General features: G+C 32.9%; 1 long non-coding RNA gene across 4 annotated transcripts in view; it reads right to left on the minus strand.

Annotated features, from left to right (window-relative positions):
- LOC125184113 (uncharacterized) overlaps positions 1 to 25,098 on the minus strand; it is a 301,133-nt gene that overhangs the window by 105,665 nt on the left and 170,370 nt on the right. For all 4 annotated transcript variants that reach the window (XR_010831122.1, XR_010831123.1, XR_010831125.1 and 1 more), the window contains one exon: positions 9,847 to 9,963. This is a non-coding gene — a long non-coding RNA (uncharacterized lncRNA). The remainder of the gene's footprint in view (positions 1 to 9,846; positions 9,964 to 25,098) is intronic.

The following is a 25,098-nucleotide window of genomic DNA, read 5'->3' on the forward strand; positions in this document are numbered from 1 at the left end:
GTTTCTTCACTTCAACTCTCCCCTACAACCCTAGGGAAGCGAGCTGTATCCTATTCCAGAAGACAGATCAACTACCTGCACCAAACCATCACTGCAACCTAGGAAACATGACCCCACCCCAACCCAGTTTTCCCCACTATCTCTATTTCTACTGCCTCAGCAACAAAGTAATTCTGTTCTTCTTCTGTAAGGTGATTTGGAGCATATAGTAAACAAGCTTCCTGTGCTATATTTTTGTGTTTGTGTTAGTTAAAGCAAATAACATGAAATATGCTATATGCTGAAGAAGAAAGGAATCAGCTTCCTCTTACCATCAAGCCCAACATACTTGTATTTTTCTACTATTCTCAACATTTTGGTTTTCAGAAGTTCAGATCACTTTAGTGTAGCTGAAAAGCAGCCAGAAAACTTCTGTTCTTATAAATATAAAGGATCTTCTCTTGTCTTACTATTCTTACTATAAGCTTCTCTTTCCTTTTTTTTTTTTTTTTTTCCCTGGCTGGGTGAGACAAAAAGAATAGTCTTTTAAAAAATATGTCTTTAAAATTTGGAAGGAGTACAATGAAATGGGTGAGAGGCAAGTCTATGATATCTTTATCTGGTATCATTTAAGCTTTACAATTACAAGATCAGAGTTCATAAAAATCAGAGTTGCAAATGGCTTGCTTTAATTTTCCATACGTTCCACAGGAATCTAATGCATATGCAAAGAACTAAAGAGGTACTCTTTCTTAGAGCAATTCAAAGGTGATCCTTTCTACTCTTTGGACAGGTATATGGAGTGAATAAATGTAACATTTACATAACAATGTAACATGAGGAGCAGAAGCATAATGTATCAACAAGGAAAATATTTTTTTCTTCAGTGCCTAATGGGTGGATTATTCCATTATAAAAAACAATAAGTACACAGATTACTCCAGACACTATGCGTTTAATGCAGTAATAAACATTCCTAAAGGCACCTTAGTTAACTGGTAAGGTTGCAAAATAATCTGTTCGCTTTTTATCCTTCTATTTGAACTTCCTACACAAGGAAGAATGATCTATACAATCCTTTGTGATAATGTTTTGTTAAAGCAAACGTATGCTACAGCAATCTGTATCTGGCTTTATTTCATTTGCACAGTTAAGGCTGCATGGGCCAGACTAAGCTCTCCTAATTCAGTAGCTGAAAGCATTTCTTGCTCTTTCACATAATCAGATCCCAGCACGTCAATTATTTTTACAAAAAGACTGTGTACTTTCCCGAGCTCTAATTCAGCGTCACAGGGGAAGGCTGGCTTTTGAACACTCATATTTAAATGGCTACATGCAGGTAAAATTACATGCATATATTTGACAACAGTATGCAACTTGAAATTTGCCAACAATGTTCAAAATTTAATACAAGCATGAGAAAGGTTTTGCAATTAACCAAAATAACACCAGAATGGAGATGATAAATCGAACGACACACTGAAACTATTATAGACATTTTAATTACACTTTTTTTTTCTGCAAATGAGTGACTTAAATAATCTCTTTTTCCCCTAAGTCCATGCTATAAGCCAACAGAACTGCAGAGAGCAAATATGTTTCGGGAAGACTATGATATTATTGATATTTCATGTTTGATGACGTAAATCTACTTAACACTAGAAAAGAGATTTAGAGATGAGCTCCAATCATTTCAGTAATTGGTATTCATGTGTTCTAGTTCAGATGGATTATTGTTAGAATGATAGGCAGCTAACATTAAATGTCAAATTAACATGAAATATAAAGATGGCAATATGTTGAAATTTATATAACATACTTTGGGATGAAAACGCTATCCAAAAATTGGTCCTTAAGGAGTAGCAATACATACTTATTTCATCATAAAATAATTTGATCCTTTATGCCAAATATCTAATTTTACTAATGTAAATTAGTATCTGCCACTCAGTAAAATATTGTACACTAAATGCAGACCAGAAAGACTTACTACACAATGGCTGTCACTAAACATATCATGAACTAAATATCATAAACATATAAAAAATACAGAACACATTTGGCTAGTAACCTTCCCAAAAATATTTCTAGATGTAAGGCATTTGCATCCCACATCAAAATCAAATGTCATTATCATGAGGCTACTTAATTGTTTGGGATAACGGTTTATTCTCCGACTCAACTACCAGCTATTTCAGTTCATTTCTCATCCATTGCCAATGAAAATAATATTTCTGAGATGAAAAGGACAACAAAAATTAAAACGACCAAAATTAACTAGAAGTAAAAAAAGTATTTCTTCTCTGTCTCTCAAGAAATAATATCATTTTGATTATGGCTACCAAAGCAGATAATTGATGCATGCAAAACTTAACTGTTCAAATATTGATTAGAATATAAACTGAAAAATTGTGAGAAGCACTTAAAAAAAAAAAAACACGTGATTAATCTTCCAGTTTGAGTAAATTATTGAAATTCTCTTTTATCCTGAGCTGGACCTACTTGTATGTATATGCTATAGTTTATCTATGAAAAGTGTTTTGCTTTGTTTTCTCCATTTTAAACTCAGTTAATTTTTTTGTCATATAATTTAAATCAAAAAAAAAAAGTAATCTTACTAAAAGTATTTCTGAACTACTGTCATTTAAATTCAAAACAGATGCTTCACAATTGACTCAAATACCAGAATAAAACATTTTCATGTTAATTATTGTTTGCTATTGCAGGATTAATTCAGAATTATCAATTTCATGCTCACTTTATCTGTAATTTGCCATATATTATGTTTAAGCTAGGATATTTTTAGAAAGAATCAGACCTATTTTCACCAGCATCAGCCATAGTTTTTCATTATCAGTGAGGCCTTTGCTCAATATTAGTTTCTATGGAAACCACCACTGATATTATTGACATGTGTCACAGCTTTTTTTTTTTTATATATAAAAAATATGACTTTTGTTTTCTTTGCTCCTTTTCTTCATATAACTTTTTTTTTTTGAGTACTTTATGAATGTGCAAAAAACAGTAAGAAGACCCTGCTATGATTCTCAGAGGTCCAATCTACTGTGAAAATAAAGAGTACATATGGCAAACGATTTTTCAGGAAAACGTTTTGCTTTTGGAAATGACACCAACCAGAGGAAGTATTACAAAAACAGCAGCTGAAAGAAACCAATTCACTGTTAGAACACACTCAAATCACATTCAGTGCTGCAATAAGCAAGATGTCAAGAACCACAAAAAGAAAGTAAGATAAACTATTACAGTGCAATATTTAAAGAGAATTTAACTACTGATAGATAATATTACTTGGGTAGTACACTGTATTACCTTGCTGAAAATCTGTCAGATTGTAGAAATATCAGAAGAGATTTTTTTTTTTTTAATTCAATAAACCAACTACAAATTAAAATAGACTATGTTATGTGTGCAATCATTAAAGATGGCATGGTGCCAGATCCCTAAGAATGAAAGCTATTACATAAATGTCTACAGCAGAGAGTTATTTCCAGTATACTGGAGAAAAAAATCATAGGATTTTTCAATTACTTCGAAAAATTCTTTTCCTGCCTTGTTCAAGGTACAACAAAGCTCTGCCCTCTGAAGACAGGAGTTCCAGAGCAAGTGTCAAAATAACTTTGGTCAGTAAAACAAAAGTATTTCTCCTAGATTATGTCTCCATCCTGAATTAAGGATAGAATCGCTCATATCCATTGGGAATACGCGGTAGCAACCAGTTCTCAAGCATAACTGCCAGCAAGATCTGCATCAGGACGGGAAAAGAAGAGAAGGACAGAGCAGAAAATACATTCGTTAGAATGACGTGCCAGTTGACTGCAACTCAACAAGTTCAATATTGCATCTTAAAGTGTCACCTACTAAAGTGTTAGAGCAATCAGAAAATTGTTTCTTTAAAATCTGTGTGGGTATATCCACTGAGGTTGGGAAAAACAAATTACAGAATTTTGAGAAACAAGGAAATATACCACTAGAAAAGAGTTGCAATTGTAGATGCATTGACAAAAATTTACTCTCAAGTTTTCACAGAATACACCACCAATAAGTAATATGCATTTCCCATCAGATCAACAGTGACTTATTTCAGGTGACTGTGAAGAAAAGTAGGGATGTAGATTGCAAATACTGTTAGAATCTGACCAATATGCTGCCACAGGTGGTTTGACAAATCAAAGAATTTTAGACAATGACTGTATCTACTCCATTGGTAGAAGAATGTACAATCTGAAATATGTGGTAGGACTAGATGATCTTAGAGCTCTTTTCCAACCTGAATATTCTATGATCCTGTGGTATTACACTCCCTGTGCATAAGGAGACACCAAAGGCTTATTTCTCCAAAGAAATTTGGTGCTGTTTCTTTAGTTGCACATCTAAAAAGAATACAAGTTAGCATATTCCTGACCTCTTGTTATAATAATAATAATAATAATAATTTTAAAAAGGGGAAAAAAGCCATGCAAAAATCAAATTAGGAATATTCAGTAGAAAATGTATGGATCATATTAGTTATTACTTGAAAAGCAGATGATTAATAAAGCCTAAGGTTCTTCTCTTAATTCCCCACAGGGAATTGTTTCATAAACTTATCTATTCATTACTTAAAAAGATGTTCAAAATTTACAGTAAACCTCAATATGAAAAGAAAAAAATTAGTACACTTCCAATGAAAACATAAGAGATGTCACATCAAATCCAATCCATTGGCATTCAATTTCCCAAACAAAAAGCATGAAATTTCAAGAACTTATAGAAATATTTTCTTACATGCATAGCAAAGTAAATGAAGGACTTGCACATCTGTTAAGGAACAGAAGGTGAAAAACAACTTCAATTCTGGAAAACACAATGGAAGTTCTGCCAGCTGTCTTGGCACAAGTTTGTTACTTAAATTTATTGCTAAATGCTTTAAGAGTTTTGCTAAGGCATCCCTTCTTAATTTGGTGTAAACACAAAGGAATAAAGATAAATAATAGAAAATTCAGATTATGCAGACAGTGTTAAATAGAACAAGAAAAAAACCTCCAAAGTCTCCGAGTGCAGGAGTAAACCAACTTTCCAAAGCAGGAATAGTCATTTTAAAGTAACTGCTTACAATCTTAGATGTCCCAACCAGTCTGAACAGTAATATTCCAGACAAGACAGATCAATCACGTCAAACCAAATAAACTTTTTTTTTTTTTACCGTTTATCACATCCAAACTGCATCACATATGATTTTGTGCAGAACAGATAAAAGAGAAAAAACAGTCATACCAATATGAAAGCGTACCTGATACCTTCCTATGAACTTATATTGCTGACAATTTTATGAGACTTGAAAAAAACAAGCTCATTTCCTTACCAAATCACAAAACATTGCAGGTTAAACACCAAGTAAAGTTTTTCCTCAAATATAACTTAAAAAGTTTAGCACATTTTGGGTAAGTTTCTATTGATATATTTATTTGTAACTATCTTAAGCTATTTATTTTCCCATCTCATTTTCTGAAAATAAATTCATGCTGCTCTTGAAATATAATTTAATATCAGATAAACAATACATAACTTTGATAAATTTATTATTCAGTACGTATCGTACAAGTTTTGGCACTTCCTTGATATTTTTACCTGCAGATTAAAAACATAATTCTCAACATGAAAAGACACACTAGTACAATTTGACAAATGTTATTAAAGCTCTGTTCAAATCTTACAAAAAGTCTCCCTCTCTCACCTCCCACAATCGAAAAGATTTAACCACATTTTCCTGCCAACACAGTGTACATAGTCAATACAACACAGTCCTAGAAAGTTAGTTTTATTTGTTGGGTGCTAATATCTGGATCACGAAATTCTACTCCTTTGATAAGCAAACCAAAAAAGCCTTTTCTTAAAATACTTCCTACAAACATTAACTCAAACTGTACCTCACATAGTCCTTCATGGAAATGTAAAAAATATATATACATATATATATACACACAAACGTGTATATGTGCACCAGTCTCTTACACATGTTGTACCTAAAATCAATATTGTGAGATAATCACAACAGACTGAATAAAATAAAAATGCATGAGTGTAATTTCATATCCTCTCCACAAAAAAGTCTTCTTACTTCTGTCCAATTTTATTGGAATTTTATTTATTCAAGAAAGGAAAATAAAAGAAATATCTGTATTTGTATTTCTATTGATATAAAAAGCAAGGAAATATTCAAGCAAATAAGCATGCTTAACAATCTGAATACTTTTTCTTTGCAAGTTAGGCTGTCAATAGAACCCAGAGAAGACAGATCTCGAGTGAGATGGCTTCAGGAAATACAATTGTTTAGAAGTATGCTTAGGGTATGGCAACATACAAACTAGACTATAACAGAACACATCTGCTGAAAAACAGCAGTTTGTTTTTTTTTTTTTTCCTCTAACTTAAAATCTTCAGAGTCCAAAAAACAACAACAACAAAAAAAACCAACCTTCATCCTCACTGAACAGATATAAACACAATGGATATGGCAGAATGTTAGCATTTACAGGAAGTCAGAATAGTGGGCTGTGGTTTTTTTTTGTTTTTGTTTTTGTTTTTTAATCAACTTCATTAGTTCAGCAAAGGGACAACTCACTTTCCATTGTTCTAGGAGAGCTGTATTAATAAAAATAAATTTAGACAGACCATGGACTTCTTGTATTGTCCACAATCATACCTCACATCACCTCTGCTGGTAATTAATTTAGTCATTTTATCACACTATTTAAACAGAGCCTTTATTATTATTAACCACACTCAAATATTTTCCAGGAAGATTATATTGTAATATTTGTTCTCTACTTATCCCAAACAACATAAGCTAAGAACTGGACTGAGGAAGTTTTCATTAAATCCTGGATTAATTTTCAAAGATCTTCAGAGCAAGAGTGTGTGTGCATGCACATGTGTATGCATATGTGCATCTATTTAATAGAAGCTGTTATTATTAAATGAGATGTGTATTCAGATCCCATGTAATTTTCATAATACATCATAATTACTACCAAAATGAACTCTTATCAGAATTAGAAAGCATACTTGCACAGGTAAAAAAAAATATGCAATTTTTTCAAACACACAAACTGATTTAATCTGAATAGTCAGCTAACTAGCTTTAGTTCACATTAAAAAAAAAGGAGAATTAATATATAATTCCCATTATGTCTTATTTGTACTCTTTTAGATGTCAAATGAATAGACTATGAATATATTTAGACCAAGTCCGTTGTGTTAGAACAGATACAACAGCCTCAGGCTCTGCTGCTCATTATGTTGATCTAAGTCATAGTGTGCTTTAGCGATGGGTTGGGAAATCCATTTCGTCTGAAGTGCACAACCTGAGGTTATATTTAATGGGATACGTTCTAATACAGTCTGCCTCTGCATGGTATTGGTTTTCATGGGAGACAGGTTTTTTCACTGGAGGAAAAATCACACTAAGGAGGAATAACAGGAGACTACAACAACCTAGTCTATAAGAAGGCATGTTATTGCTTAAGGAGAGGCTCAGGAGATCCAGTTTCATGTCTTATTGAAACTGTATTGTTGCGTGTATCTGTATTTTCCAAGCTTCAGCTTTGCACCTGGTGTGTGATCCAGCCCAGAATGAGTAAGCAGGTTTAATTCAGATAGTTTTCCTATACATTTAGAACTATGGTAGCTTTCTACAAAATCCAAAAAATATTGCTGTACACAGATAAGATATGAGGACAGAACAAGTAAGTGCTCTGTCTAAGGACACACTAGTTTCAAGTAAATGACTTAATTTACCTACTATGCTATTATTGTTGTATTGCTTTTCTGCTTCTATTCACACTACTACCATCTTTCCTCTGCTACTTAGTCTTTAATTCCAGTTACATCTCATCTTCAAGTATCATGAAACTTATCTCTTCAAATATCCCCACTACTTAGATATTGTTTATTTCAAGATGTACGAAATTCAGGATGTATTCCCCTCAACTCTTTTATAAAATATTTTTTCCTCCTGATCCAGAATGAAATATAGTTTAGTGGAAATTTGTTTGATTTGTTTAGTGGAAATTTCATTTGTTGTGTTATGTCACTTTCAAAAATAATAAAAAAAGGAAATTTAATTCATATAAATAGGAGTAATTCATCATTATCATTTTACCTAGCCTTCTGTGAGACAAAGACTATCGTACATTCCCAGAACTTCCATCATATATAAGGCTATGAGAAAACTTAAAGAAAAAAAAATAAAGGTAAAAATAAACCTAAAAGCGCTCATACAAAAAAAAAAAACCACTAAGTCATTATTAGGAAGGACACTAAAACAGTATGTACTTACATGAGAATACTGTTTTATAGTTCTGTCTCCTCCTCTGAACAGAAACATGACACTACTATCATCTCATATTTCTCTTCCCTTTATTTCATTTGTATCTGCTTTAAAGGTGAGATGGAAGGCAAGAATGAAGAGATGCAGCAGAGTGGAAAAAGGAAAACTGAAAGTAGACAAGAGGTTTTTTTCTAAGCTTGATAAAATGTGGAAGAGTGTACAGGAAACCACAAGAAGTTCTCATTCTTCTACGTCAATGTGGTAAGAGTACAGTGCATGAGCATTCTGCCCTTTCCTCCTCTTTTGGGAAGAGGAGCCTCACCATTCTGCTTTCAAGGCAGAATAGGAAACTGTCAACTGGCTTCGAGAAATTCAAAACAATAGAAGCAAAAAATGTTTTATGACTATTGACAACAGCCCAACAAACTAAATGTAAACTGAGATGCCAATGGCTGACCATAGTCTAACTGAGACAGTGCTGCAATCTGCCTTGAAGCCACTACATAGAATTTTTCCCTTTGCTAGAAAGGATATGATACACATTCATTTATCTTATTTACCTCATTTTTTATTTTTTTTCCTAAGCCAGGCCCAAGAGGTGTGAAAAACTGCCTAATCATTCAGGTTAAACACTTCAGAAGAGTCTATAGGGGTGGCATAACTGTTTCATGTGGAAATAAAACATATATAGCTCTACTGTTAGAAAACTCTATACCTTATCCTTTGCTTCCATTTATTTTCTTTTAAACGAATACATAACTACTTACATAAAAGAAAACAAAACAACGTGACCACATAAAGCATGACTCCCAAAACCAGGGAAAAAGAATAGACAGCTACTCTTGATAAGTTTTGTATGTATTCCTTAATGCCCAATAGAAAGTCATTCAAATGTCCTGATAATTATACTTCTAAGAATTACAGAAAATAGAAAAATAAGTAACGTTTAACACTCAAATCTTTGAGGACAAAGATTTGATTAACAATCCTCTCCTTCTGTAGAACAGTACTTTAGAGCAACAGAACACTATAGAACAGCAAAAATATATGGAATGCTCCTTAAAATATCATATTCTGTCACATACTGGAATGAATTAACTTCATACACCTGAAGTCAGGACACGCTACGGAATTTAACTTAATATGCTAAAAAAAATTACAATAAAAGTACACTTCTCTCTAAAAATGATGCTAATTTATTTACAAACATTTGAATTTCTTTGCGTATAAAACCTGGATGTCACTAGCAAAGATTTATTTACTTTTGATAGCTCCTATTATGCTACAATCTGTTAAGCTTCAGAAAGCAGTATTCTGATGTTTATTTAAAAATCAAAATAGATTATACTAGTTAAATAGATTCAAAAAAAAAAAACAACACCCTTTGTTCAATGGGTATTTCACTAAAAGCACATCTTATGCTGGGTGTCTTCCTTGTCAAGTAACATCAGTAGCTTATATAAAACTTATCATTTTGCCAAGAAATACATTGTGTGTCACCATTTAAAACACACACACACACAAAAACAGCAACCCACCTTCCCCTCACAAAAGGACTGCATCGCATCTTGTGTACCCCAATCCATGAGTAAGGCCCATCTGAAGGAGGCTTGATAGCAGCACAGTATCAGAAGCCCACAAATAAACAACATGCCCTGCAAAAAGAAGCAAGCAAGAGGGTTGCAGCATTGCTCTTCCCAGCTACCATACACAAACTTTTTAGCTTCCTGGCATGTTTTCAAATGGAAAACTGATGAAGCTGTACTCATTTAGTTACCTCCAATAATTTTATGAAATGTATCTTCAACTGTATCAGTAGGGATAATTTTCTTATTCATTGTATGGTCTATTGAACAACTTTCGTTTGTTGTTTAAAATAGCCTAGCTGCTACCTAGCAAACTGTCAGTATTCTTTACATATATCCTACCTATTCTGACAAAACTTAGTCTTGAATAACGTATCATTATTTCTGAAACAATTCTCCATTCCTCATTCCACATGTTGTCAAATTCCTTTTCACAGCTTCGTTCATACATTTTATTTCAACACTACAGACTGAATAAATTTCCTCCCTCTCATTTCCTCTGCTTTTCTCCTTTTTTTATTATACTCAGTTTCCTTCACCCTTTATAGCAGCAGTTCATTTTCGATACCTGCTTATTCTGTCATTCCTGTCCTTTTTGCTCTCTGCTTGACACTTCTCAGATTAACTTCATTACCAAATCCTGCAAAACTTTAGTCTTGTGCCACTGATGATAATGCTTGAAACAGATTTCTCTGCTGTTCTGCTCTTGAGAGCAGCAGAATAATGTCTGAACAGCAACACTGAAACACATTGAAGAGACTATACTCAGTGTAATCATTTCAACAAACTGTAGCCCCTGCAGGGGAACAGGTGACTTTTTTTTATTAATTATATAATTTGTGAAGGATTCCTGTATTTGTCTTTAAATATGCAATAGCATTCCTATTTATCTCCAACATTTTGCAGATGCCTATCAAAATATCCTTAAGAAAAACTCACACAAGTAAATGTGTCTTTCATTTGGTGAAAGCCAGTGTGAACGTCAGACAGCCCAAAGCTTCCATACAAGATTTACAAAATGCAGAACTGATTCTCCATAACCAGCCAAAACCAGCAGGCAGGTGCATCTAACAACACTCAGAAGTTACCAGACTGAAGCCGAAAGTATCAGGGGAATGCAAAGATTTCATCTAGAGGTCTTTGGATGTAGCATTTCCATTTTTCTTCAGATAAATCATAAGTAGGAAATTTAGGAACATTTCATAAAAACGATCATTCAAGTAACTATTTATATGGGTTTTTCATGACTATAAGACAATCATAGCAGATACATATATCTACACACACACAAGAAAAACTGCAGGATTAGGATATTAAGCAGGTATACTTTCATTCCTTCATATTAATTAAAAAGAGAAAAGGCAATATTTTTGCTATACTCTTATTTCTTGCATTGGATGACACATCTAACAGGCCATGGAAGGTTCAGGACAAATAAAATTTACTGTGTTATTAGTAGCACTATTGCAACCTACAAAGCATAACTGAGGAATTCCCATTATGGTTTTTTCCCCTATTGTATTTTTTTTTCATAACAGGGTACACACATCTCTCTAGTGTTGTAGAACCTGGCTTTATCCCATCACAAAGGCTTTTTATGACTACACGTGGGAGTAATCAGCAGGAAAAGAACACTTAAGAGTTAATTTACAGACTGTTATGAAAGGTTTTAATGAAACAAGAGAATCAATGAGACTTTAGTCGGTAAATTTCACAGAATGCCTACACCTCCAAGAATACACTTAAACTGGCATTTTTAGAAATAATGCTGTTGTATAACTTCCTTTTCCCTATTCTGGTCAAAAGTGCTTCAGATAAACTACCCAGTTTCTTTTGACTTTATCAGATGATTTCCAAGTGAAAAATGTTGTACACATTTTTGTAACATCTGACTGATCTGAAAGTCTCTGTGCATTACAAACAAAGCATATGAAGGTCTTATGGGTAGAAAACAGTAGCAAGGAGACAAGCTTGCTTTTATGCACATGATCTTTCTGTAAAATACATCTTACACAAAAATCTATATATGATTTCTAATATTTTTTGCATATGCATAAATAAGAGTAAATACAATCTATTTCACCACAATCTTTTTTTCTTGAAGGTTACTATGTGATATAGAAAGTTAAGAACATCCTCAATAACAAAGTTTTTAAATACAATCTCACTTATTTTTCTTACAAGAAGGGTTTGATTTTCCATACATTTATGGATTTACAGAAGTATTTTCAAATAAAAAGGACATAGCTAGATCAGTAACTCCATTATTCCTTTTCATTTGTTTTTCAAATTAACCATCTTCAGTTACATGCATGTTATGCTCAGCCTAATCATCTAAGTCACGTTCTCAAACATTCAAGTTTTCATACATTTAGATCTAACAGACGTTTTTTGTTTTTTGTTTTTTTTTGAGCAAACTGAAATTTCCATTCCAAGTGGGCCAAAGAAACAATAGCTCTTCAGGCAGTCATTGTATTTCACTGCACACTTTGTCCCTGAAAAAGTCACAAATATTGTTCCCAATACAATGCTATGTCCTTTACTACAGTGGAAAATACATAGTGGTGCTAAGAACTGCTAAATACATTGCACCAGCAGTGAAAAAAGTTAGAGTACTGTAATGAAAAGAGAATTATTTTTTTGTGTGTAGGGACAAAGAAGAGAGTGGTTGTGGACTTTTTTCTTTTTTTTTTTTTTTTAACATATATATATTAAAATATATAGAGAGACACAGATAGTTTGCAGGACTCTGAATCTGATGATGTGGTTCCCAGTTCTTTGCAACACATACAAATAAAGCACTTTACATGTTGAAATAAATTCTTCAAGGACAAATAAAGTGTCTTTGTTGGTGTCTATACAATACATGGTACAGTAGTGTTCTTGTTATAATTACACTATTTGCACAACAACAATACAAAAAACTTTTGTAAAGACAAAGTCTGATATGAACTCAGAGATAAAGATCAAAACATCGCTGTTCTACAACATCTGTGACTTGCCATGGGGATGGAAATGTGTGACAGAAAGCACGTTTCACACAAAATTACACATTAATAGTCATATTTTGTAAGTGATAGGAAGACTCCTCACCCCCTGAAGCCCACCAAAAAAAAAAAAAAAAAACAAGAGAGGGGAAAATACTTAAGTCATATATGAACTTGCTAAGTGCTACATACACAAAATCTTTGTTAAATAAACCCATCCTTTATCTCAAAGAATTACCAATCACATTGCATTTTTGTAAAAACAGAAACTTCTAATGAAAATATTAAGACCCATCATTACATAGACCTGAACAAATGAACCTCAAGTGTAGTTGATTTTCCACAACTTTGTTGCATTTTGCGATGTCTTGTGTTGTAAAATTTAGCTGAACAACTTTTAATATCATAATTAAGCTCCAGACAATTCAGTGCTATTAGCATTTTAACTATAATAAAGCAAATGATTTGTTATTTGTAATTTTTTACACTTTTATAGTTGCAGTTTGACATACATCAACTTTTTTGTTTTGTATCATATTTGCATTTTCTTTTTGATTCCCTGCAACACAACTCCTCAATTTTTCTCGATGTCCTTCTGTATCACTTGGTTAACTACTCCAAAGTAGTATTCAATAAATAGGCCTATTACTTTTAAGAAGATCCATGTTAAAACATGGAAATGTAATAAGCTATGAGGGAAAATTATCAATGAAAAGCTACTCCATGACAGAAGTGCCCTTTGAAACATACATACCTGCATACACACAATTCCCCACTAGGCAAGAAACTCTACACTTGGAGTAATGATCAAAAACATCCAACTGACAGAGGATTAACTTGATACAACAAGATCTAGAAGCTTAATGCTACCAATGTGAAGAAATATACGTTTAATTCAATAAATTTGGTAGGACAAGAACCTTATGATTGCTTGAGCAATAAAGACAAGTTTAACAGCAAAGTTCGTTTTACAAAAAAAAAACTATTTTAATACTCTCCATAACAAAGATAGACCCTGTATCTCTCCCCTATCAACTTCAGAGAAAAATAAAAAGTGAACACCAGTTAACTGGTTCCTCAGGCAGTGCTTTGACTTGAGCAGCTGATCTAGACCTTCGTCAGATATTTTCTCTAGAGTAGTTCTCATAACTCCTCCTTAAAGGAGATATTGGCTTATTTTACATTTACTTCTACTTATTACACTGGTCATTTCCATAATCATAATACAGTCTGATCACTGGCTGTCTTTTGTGGCACAGTAATGCTAAAGAGTCTTATGGCTGCCTTAGGCAACAATCTAGGGATATCAGCAAACATCAGGTGCCCTGGGCTCACTACTATAGAAATATGCAGTAATATCAGGTAAAGACAAAGCAATAGGCAGTTATGAGATAACTTGTACCCAGAGAAAGTTTTATTCCAGCTTTCAATAGATACTGGTTTGTGCCCTGGAAGAAAAGAATTGTATTCCTTTTAAACATCCATCTATATTGTTGTTTGTTTTTTTGTTGTTGTTTGTTTCTTTGTTTGTTTTCATTTAATATTGTAACTCTATGCTCTTCCTATTCAAATAAATGAATGGCTCTATTGTGAAAAAGCTAAGGTACCAAAAAGAGGGTGGTAGCTGAGGGACTTCTAACAACTTTTATAACAACATGAAGATTGATCCTGAGTTTCCCCTGCCCTCTTTTGAAACTTAAAGCCTTCATAAGAAATTAAAAGACAAGAGCATTCAATCATTCCCATTAAAATGTTGACAACGCAAAATAATACAATACTGGAAATTCAATATTACAAACAGTAATGAAACATTAACAGCTGAACAAGGTATACAAATCACTTTCTAATAGATGATTAGATGGATCCTGGAATAGGTAAGAGGAAAAAAAATAGACACTGCTTACATAGAATTAACTCTATCAGTCCTACTGAAAATATGATCAGATGAGGGCACCTCTGAAAGGGATAGGTTTTCCAAGGCATTACTTCCTCACACTGCCATTTAGGGTTTCTATGGCTTTGAAAGGAGAAAACTTGGTTATAATTACCAAGTGTAAAAAAATAGATAAAATGAACATCCTCCCAAGAATTAAGAAACAAAACTACAAACCTTTACAGACAAATGAACGCTAACCATAAAGGAGGTCCAAAGCACCTGCATATCATTATTAAAGTATTCCAGCCCGACATGTGACACTAAATTTCTTTGAACATGCATTTTAATAGTTATTTCTTCGGTCTGCTGAATTTCAAGAAATCCATATGGTATAACACTGAAGTATGAAGATTACACTAAATTGCTGGTTTTTTTTGTTTTGTTTTTGATTATTAAAAAGGACGCACCAAGCAACAAGCTCAGTCCTCTAATATCACTGCGATGTTATGTAAATTTCAAGTGCTAGGGTGGCAATCGAAAGCTGAACTTACACTCTTACTTATTCATCTGCATACAAAAAAAAGGCCAAGTTTCTCAAGCATTCAGCTGCATGTAAAAACAACAGTATTTCTACAACAATGTATTTGCAATATATAGACTTACATCAGAAAAAAATTCAAAAACCAAGAACTCTTCCCACACCCTCTTACAGATTGATAACTTATTTTTGCTATTGTTTATGTTAGTGCTCTTTACATGCACCTCTGAGCATTAATGCATGACTTTGTTGGTAGTCACTACCTTAAATCTCTCCTAATGGAAAGTATCAGTAGCTTAAGAAAAAGTAAGCTTGAGTTTTTAAGGATGCTATTTGTCAAGACAGCATTGCTTATTTATTACCAAAAGAGGAACTGCTATGATTCTTTTTGTCTTCGTGTATATATTAGCCTTGTGCTCTTCCTTATCCTCCCTAGAAATGCTTAAAAAAATAAATGACATCAGCAAGCAAATTCAACTTGGAATCACTTAACATTTCCTGACACTACCATGCAAGACAATTATTCTCTGGCTTGTACAGTACAGTACGCACAGCCTTTGGCTGTTCTGTGAGTTTCTCTTACAGAACTATAATTACTTCAGGGGGATTGAGTACATGGAACTAATTGATGTTTAACATTTAAGAAATGTAACACAATTTTATGCCAGTGTAAAAATGTCAACAGTAATTCATAGGATTTGAAGAAATTTCACTGTTGGCAGAATCAATAGCTACACATGGGAAATTATCCTAAATAAGAGTGCCACATCTAATATAAAACTCTTTCTGAAAAAGTAAACTTTGTGGGGTATATTGAAACAGCTACCTGGTGACAGCTGAAATATAGAAGAAATTAAGAAAACATGCACATGCCTGTTGAAAAAATATTTTTGCTTGACATTGTTCTTTTCAGTATGGAAATCAATTAGAATATGAACAGATTATCACATAAACAATGTGGGTGTAATGTCAATACAAGAAGAGACGTGCTTTATCAAAAAGTACACTCATGACATGCATCATAACCCAGAGGTTCATAAGAAGTTCACAACAAAAATGGGGATATAACTCAGATTCTGCAGTCCCCCAAATAATATCTTGGAACTAAAAACATTTCTTACTTTTGACAAACGACAGTCACATATATATCAATAAAATGAACCCACAGCAGAGTAACCACATTTTCTGTTTCTAAGTGGTCACTAGAAACACAAACAATACAAGTGTCAGTAGAACCAATTTGGTATGAGGAAAAACAAATTTTTCAAAAGCACTCCAAGTGTTATTCTAAAGGGCATATCCTCAGAATCTATTCTGAAATTTTATCTTACAAGAAATTCCGGCATTGGTTAGGGAGGAAGAGAATTTTTATTTATTTTTTTTTTATTTTTAATGAAAATCTGAAATGGTATAACTTCAGGTAAATTTGTGTTTTCTTCTAGGAAGATCTTAATTTTTATTTATTTATTTTAAATGATAGCATTAAGACCTTCCTAGAACTGGTGGTGATGGTTGCTTTTTTGCTGATGTTTTTGTTTTAAATGTTTTGATGTTTTTGTTTTAAATAGTATTTAATCTTTTTTTTCTTTATTTCTATGCATTATTTCACACTTATGCAACACAGCAACTATGCCTTCCATTGCAGATCAGTAACTAAGTTCATTGTTCACAGTCTCACAATCTACATTTGATTAACAGATAACCACATCAAGAACAAAAGTTACGTCTGTAGAGACTGTCCTTGAACAGACAAGAAACATCAAATGTAAATTCCATGACACAGTAATTACAAAAAATTTTTCCTTGGTCTGAGAAGAAAATGTATGGGGGAAATTCAATAAACTGAGGTACATTCATACTTTTGTCACAACTTTCATAAGGCAAAGTGCTGATTTTTTCTTCAATTATACTTAAAAGGAATTGCTAAAATCAAAATTCCCCTTTTAAATATAGAGTTTTCATCAGATCATGTCAGTCAATTATTCCTGTTAGAATTATAACCTAGCTCTGTGGAATTGAACATTCATAGTTCCATCTACAGAAACAGGTAATGTGTTTCCTTTCATTCATTTTTTGATCAGAAAACTCCAGTTTTTGTAGGTATGCCAAGTGGCAGGGACTGTGGAACATAGCAAGTATGCTAGCCGGGATACAAGAAAGCTCCTAGATTACTGCGACTTCACTTAAACAAATGTTTCAATAGTCCATCTTACCCATTCTGTTCCAAATATACAAGTAGAAGAAAGAGATCTAGTTAAGTTTCAGCATAGCTCAAGGTTATGAATTTTCCTCAAGTTCAAAGATGATTTTAGATGCTGAACCTTTGTAATCATATGTAACTGTAGTGTTTCTCTTGATTTCCATGAGGCTAAGATTCATTCTAAGGGTTTAAATATCTCATGTTTGTTAATAGTCAGTCTTTACAGGCAGCTTTGCAAAGTAAAGCAGCATAGATTTTTATTGATTCTAGGGGGAATAATCACTGACTTCAAGACAAGGATAGCATTGTAATTATTCCATGCTTAGAATTGTCTTGTGGGACTGACTTCAGAGAGCTCAGCAGCCTGAAAATAAATAAAATAAAATAAGTCTCCAACTCAGTGGGGCACAGTGATTAATGGATATAAAAGTAATAATATGGGATCTTTTGATCTGCTTTTATTCTGGGCCAATCTGTGTTTACACAAATGAACACCTTTGAATTATTATTTGTAAACATGAGATAAAACTGTTTTTACATTAGTGTAGCACTGCTAATTTCAGCTTCAATAGACAAAAGAGAATAAGTAGTGGATGAGACAGGGAACTGGAGTTTCCCATGCCAATTTGCCATGATATTTGAGATTGCAGCAAATGAGTGAGGGAGGTACTCACTCATTAAACAGTGAAAATAAAAATAAATATTGAACAGCTGCATCATTAACTGTGTGCCATTCAATCTGCATGCTAAATGAGGCAAAGATCCCATGGAAATAACACTATGTCATGTAATTAATAACCGTATTGTAATGTTTATGAACATGTACTAGACAGGTGTGGCACAGGTGATTTTTTTTTTTTAATGTTAGTTCTTCCTTCATTTTTAGCAGTCATCCTATACACAACTGTTGCAGGAAATAGTATATTAGGACATAACCCTAAAAAGTTTTTAGGCTGAGACTGTAATGCATAAACTGCTTACAGAGAACAAAACTATCCCCCCAAGATGCAATAGCAAGTAATTAAAATGATCTTCAATGTTGCTAAATATAGCATTTCACATAAAGGATGTATGAAAATGTACTTCTGAAATTGTACGTGTGTATTTTATATCAGTATTAGGATGATTAAAATTTCTCATGAAGTGACAGTTCTTCATAACACTATTTTGAGCCACAGCAAGTATCACATTACACATATGTACAGATATTTAAAAGTATAGTGATTTATTATAAATTTCATAATTTTGTTATATAATTTTATTATTGTAATTATATCATTATTGCAATTACATCACAATCGTAATTGTAATTGCAATAGTTATAAATTATTGTATAATTTATAATAAAACCAGGACAGTTTAGAGAAACCATGCAAGCAACTAACATTCTTAAGGTTTCACAATATCTGACCAGTGCTAGGTTTGTGTTCAAGCAAACAAACAGTAATCAGATCTCGTGAAACCCTAAGAATTACTAGCAGTATAAAGATTTTTTTCAGTCTTTTGATTCAAGTGGAACTTATTTTTCTTCTGTAATTTGGAGGAAAAAATAATGACAAAGAACCAGAAGGATTATCATAAGAATATCGCTCATTGGTAGAATGTAATTTGGGCCAATATTTATATGTCCAGAGTGGTAAAAGACATAATAATCCTATCTAATTACAATTTGCATTCAGAGGAGACAAAAAAAAGAGTGAAACATTTCTGGTTCAGAAATGACCAGTGTTGACCTTCACGATTCCTGCTGTCTTTCCCCTTCTAAAAGTCAAGATTCTGATCAACCAGAAGTCACTATTTCAATATTTCTGTGGTCGTGTGAAATGTAAGATTTCTGAAATACTTGAAAACTCATTCTACTCTTCATACCTCTGATGAAGATTTAAGCAATAATCTATATGAAAGCATAGTCCTTAATAAGTACCCAAAGTTGGCTGACCAATATAGCAACGTCAAAATTTTTCCTCTTTTCCCCTATACCACTCCCTTCCAAAAAAAAAAAAAAAAGCAAGAAATCTAGAACCTTAGTCACTTGTTTTTGAGTCCAACTTTTTCTGCCATTCATCCAACGATACTAACTTATAAGCATATACCAGACTCTTTTCCAAAATTAATACTAAATTAAAAGTAAAACTTCTACAGTTACTCCAACGGGCAAGTAATACATGGCTGTGGAAGGATTATGTTCACTGCAAAACTCCTGGAAATAAGAATCACAATTACTAAAGCAGCCATCTCTTCTGGATGTGAGCTGATTTTATACAATATATTTCAGAAGAACTGTAACAAATTGCAGGAAAAAAACACTTCAGTTTTGGAAACTGAATTATGGCATATGTTATGTTGGGACAGTATTTTGAGTAAGATCAGGAAGTATTGTTATTACTGCTTTCAAATGAAAACAGCTTTTAGCAAGTTGTTAGGAACTATATATAAAAATCTTGCTTAAATTAGTACATCATGTGGGAGATTGGTACAATAAAATGCAACAAATATGGCATGTTTTTTCTTTTCTTTGCTATCTTGGAATACTCTAGAGGTAAAATAAGAAGAGTCAGATGCTTACTGTTTACTATAACATTAAATTATTCAAATAATGCATTGGCAGAAATATTTGTCTTCAGCCAATATAAGTATTGAAAGTTTTATTGGATAGCTATGATTTCAGGTCTAATCTTCACCTGCAGACAAATTCTGAAAATATTCTGAATGTATAAGAGTAGAAAAAAAAAGACACTAACAAACAAAAGACTGCTAACACTGATGTGACATGATTTTAGACATATAAATGGTCTCAACTGATTCATTGGCTAATGTTCAATTAGCTCTACTAATACTATGTGAGAAAGATTTAAACACTTTCAGAAAAAAATCAATTTCATTCTTATTCTTCAGCAGATCTCATGATGATGTAGTAAGCGTCAACACTACATATTGGGTAAGATACTTTTGTCTAATCCAAGTTTCTGGACTCTTAACAATTCATAAAAAAACACAACTATTGCAAGCTGATTTCTTACTACTAGAAACTCCTGACTACTTTCAGATTTTCAGCAAATACAGCTGTATACATTGGTTTCTGGTATACCTATGTGTAAACTAGAAATCCCATAAAACCTAACATTCAGGTAATAAATGTGGGTGCAGCTGGTAATGTGGCTTGCTAAGAGTAAGATTTCTGTCTTTATAACTTAATGACAGCTTTCAAGATTATTTCAGAATCAAAGATTTATTCATCTCCACCTTTTCTTCTACTCCTAACTTGTCAGTACTTCACTATTCTCTTTAATTCTTTCTTCTAAATGAAGATAATTTCTCACTGTCTGAAAAAGTCCGAAATTTGTAAAGGGACTGACAACCTTCCTCTACTAATTTCCTGTTTTAAAAAGTCCAAGTCAAAAGGGATGAAGAAATTTCATCCATCTTATGCCAGTTGATCAACTAGAAGAAATTAATTTCATGGATACATACCTTGACAGGTAGTCGTACCGTAAAAAAAGGTGTCATAACAACTAGCATTCAAACTTAGCAAGCTGGTTAAGGCTTTAAATTGTGGCATGATGGACAGGCTTGATATAGCCTAATTCTGAAAGTTTTAGAAAAATCAACTTCACCCCACTGATGATTTTCTAATCTCCCAGTGTGTTTTGGGATAGTGAAAATAAATCCTCTTCCATAACTATCATTCATGTGAAATGATAAGGGAGAAGGCTAACATCATTGCAGTGCCACAGAGCAAAATAATACAAGTTGTAGCCTCCTAAGCATAAGGCATTAGCTGTTTCATCATCTCCATCTTCTTCTAAGAATACAGGTGAGAATAGGAGATGGAGATGGTAAAACACTAAATGAGAGGAAAAATAACAAAGGTATAAAAGTCAGTAAAAAGGCTCATGTAAAAAGTTTCATATCCCAAGATAAAACTGCACTATTTGGCATAAAAATGCTAAATTGGTATTTAAATCTGCATAAACAGTTTCAAATTTTTACTTTCTAAAAGCATTCATTGTTTTCACAACAAATAAAGTGGCTATGTAGCTATAATCTGCTCTCCTAAGAAGGAACTAACACAGGTAAAGATTAAGTTATTTTGCAAATATGAAACACTCCACCGTACAAAAGAAAATGGGAATAAACCAATAGACTGTTTTACATCACTTCTTAAAGAGTCTTCCATTAAAAGGCAATGACTTAGCTCACTCCTCTCTTGCATACTATAGGCAGCAGTTTTTGATGGTTGTGGCACAGAGTTTGTTTTGTTTCTTAGGAGGAATTTTGTACTACAGTTTGAAAACAGAAAGCCTAATCACTGCTGCCAAGGATAAAACTCAGTTTTCATATTGGAGCTTGCACTGATACATCTCAAGCATAATCCATCTATGACTGCTAACTTCAGGAAGTAACGTATTTAAGTATTTATCATCTGGGCATTGCAGAATACTTCTACCAATGACTGCCAGCAAAAAACTTCTGAAACATCACTAACAGCAAACTTTCTTGAAAATAAATGTTTTTATCTGTAATAGTAGAAACTTTAAGTACCATTGCCACAAAGAATTTCAAGACATACTGATACCAGTGCTCTGTTCACAGTACGTTTACAGCATATCACACAAAGAAAGCAGCAGAAAGAAAAGAAAAAAAAGAGTGGAGTTAGTAAAAATGTCACCACTTAGCCTTTCATTTTCACGCCATAACTGCAACTTGTTGACAAAATAGATTACAGCAATGCTTATTGACTGGATGGAACAGTATCTTCTAAGACTTCTATGCATCAAGGAAGCTTTTGTTTTAAATAGTCTAAAGCAGCAAGTGTAAATGGATATTATTTGCCTTGCGCAACCAATTAATCTGTCAGGTAACTTTCCAACATGAAACGTAGGAGTAAGAGGAAGCATTGTAGCTTTAACAGAATAGGAGAGAGGTGAATAAACACCTCTCTCAAAAAAAATGCATATAAGAAGTATGTCCTGCTTGAGAATAAGATTGCCAAAGAGTTATTGCAGTAACTCTCATACGACTGCAAACAGGTTTCTTTCATTTACGTTGTTCTGTTCTGTGGATGAAATTACTGTTTTTTTACACTCATATGCAACACTAAAGACAAATACTAGTTTTTAGGGAATTTGCAAGCAGATCTACCAGAGTTCAGTACTTCAGATGCCCAACCTTGACTATGTACTTGGAACCAGGATAGGAAACACAAAACCTGGATTTTCTATAAAGACTGGAAGCAAACACTCAAAGAAAGTCCTGTAGAAAACTGAAACATCAGCCATTACTAACAATCATTAACATCACTAAGAACCATTTCTCATCATTCAAATAAAGACAGAAAAAATATTGTTCAAATCAACAATGTCACAGCATGTGGGAGGCCACAGAAAATCTTACATCTTCTGGGATATAATTATGTTTTGCAAATGAGTGAATGTGATTAATTTAAAAATAAAAGTGCTGTATTTTCCACTTGATTTTACAGAATATTTTGAGACTAATTAAAAAGCTGGTGGTGAGGAAAAATAATATTTCTCATGTTCTCAAAAGTACCACCCACAGGCATAAAAGTGGTTTTGTTTTTTTTTAAGCTTTGTAAGTTTTGTTGTTGTGGTTTTTTTTTTGACGGTGGTTTTTGTTAGCATTATTGTTTTTTGCCTGTTTTTTTTTGATAAATCAAGTCTGACAACTTATTTTTTATAAAAGGTGACATCTGCCAAATTCTAAACAAACTTTCAAATCCATTGTTAAAAGAAGAATTAAGATTTTCATGCCTGGTTCTGCTAAAACATTTTACAATAACATTAACAAACAAACAAAATTTGTGGATGTTTTTACAGAAATAAGTTTGATGTCTGCAGCTCCAGTTAACAATGACAAAGAACAAAAAAACAGCAACAACCACACAGGTACAGACAGAAACAATGTCTTACCAAACAGTGAATGATTTGACCTCTTTTCATTTTTTAAACACAAGCCAGATCCTATGATTTTATTCCACAGACAAACATATGAATCCATTTCTACACCTGAATTTATGCTAGAAGCATGATAATAGAAATGAGGTAATTTGTGCGCAAAGTAGCTAACTCTGCTTCAGGTCATTTATTACACATGCCAGGTAATTCCTATACCTGAACACTTTACTGCTTACTCTTCTTTACCCTTCTTTATTTCATCCTTGATCCAAGGAAGTTTCACAGTATTTTCTTCCACCTCACCAAATGTTACCGTTTCAGTGAATCCACCTTTTTCACCTAGCTGACTGGACAAGGTGCATCTATTGCAGTACCACAGCATAACACTTTTGCCCATATATCAGTCCATAACACAAAATGAAAGGGAGGCATTGTAAGAACAAATGAAACATGACTCAAGTATAATTAAAAAAAAATAAATATCAAATCCAGTGAAAAAATGAATTAAAGATAGCTTATTTGTCATTTGACATATATACCACTGCTTCACAGATAATCAGTTTTATCAAACATCTTGTGTTTTGATACAAGGCATTTGTAAATACATGCTAGCATATCAGAATGCAATGGCCAAAATGCTATTTTGGTTTATTCAGTGTTACGTAAATTTTTGCTCACAGAAGACATGCAGAAAGACTCCATCCAGTTCACCTGCAGCATAACACTGACTACCTTTTAAATGCGTTTAGGAATTGTTTGCAACTATTCATATCCAAAATGCATAAAACCATGCAGATAGTATTACCATAAAGGTATAAGTTATAGTCACCCAGTAGGAGAAAAGTTAATTTCCTTCTCTAAACTGTTTATTAGACAAATTAAAATGTAACATCCAGTATTTCAAAGTAGGAACCTAAACTTATAGATATCAGATAGGAAATCCTGATATACAAATCAATTTACCTTACAATAGTAAGGTTGTTTTAACACATTTGGCCAGAAAAGCAGACTTACAGAAATAAGGAGCTGTATTTATACAATTTGAATTAAAGAAGAATAGAAAAAACAGTCTCCAGTCACCAATAAGTGCTGCAGCAACCAATGTTTTATCTAATAGGAATTTAAAATAACAGATTTATTCATTTGGAATAACATTTATGCTACTGATAGTAAGTTTGAAGATAAATCTGACATCTTAAGTTATTAGTAATGGCCCTCTAAAGAGGTTAAAGCTCGTAATTTTACTTTAACTTCTGCAGTAAGTTCTAAATTAGAAAAGAGACTAAGACTTCCAAGTTTCTTAGAAAGTGTTAATAAATATACAGGAAATAAAATAGTCAAAAAAAAAAGATTCAACTGGAAGCTATGTCAATACAGCTGAAATGAAAGCCTCACCTTTTGAGGCCAATATATATATCAATTAAAAAAAATATGTGTTATGCAAAGTTTTTTTGTTGTTGTTGTTTTGTTCCATCCTTCCCCCCCCAAATCCACTACTACTGTCTCTCTTAAATCTATCTGAAATCCATCTTGGAACATCATTTAACTTTGAACAAACCAATGCTTTAGAGTTCTACTCTCGAGTCACTCAATCCATTGCTTTAAACATAAATAATACTCTGATTAAGTCTTGTATCTCTCTCTGAATGTACTCAGGGTGTACTGAGAGGTTTGAAAAGAAAAGCAAT

This window comes from Anser cygnoides, chromosome 4 (assembly GCF_040182565.1).
Source record: "Anser cygnoides isolate HZ-2024a breed goose chromosome 4, Taihu_goose_T2T_genome, whole genome shotgun sequence".
Lineage (NCBI taxonomy): Eukaryota > Metazoa > Chordata > Aves > Anseriformes > Anatidae > Anser > Anser cygnoides.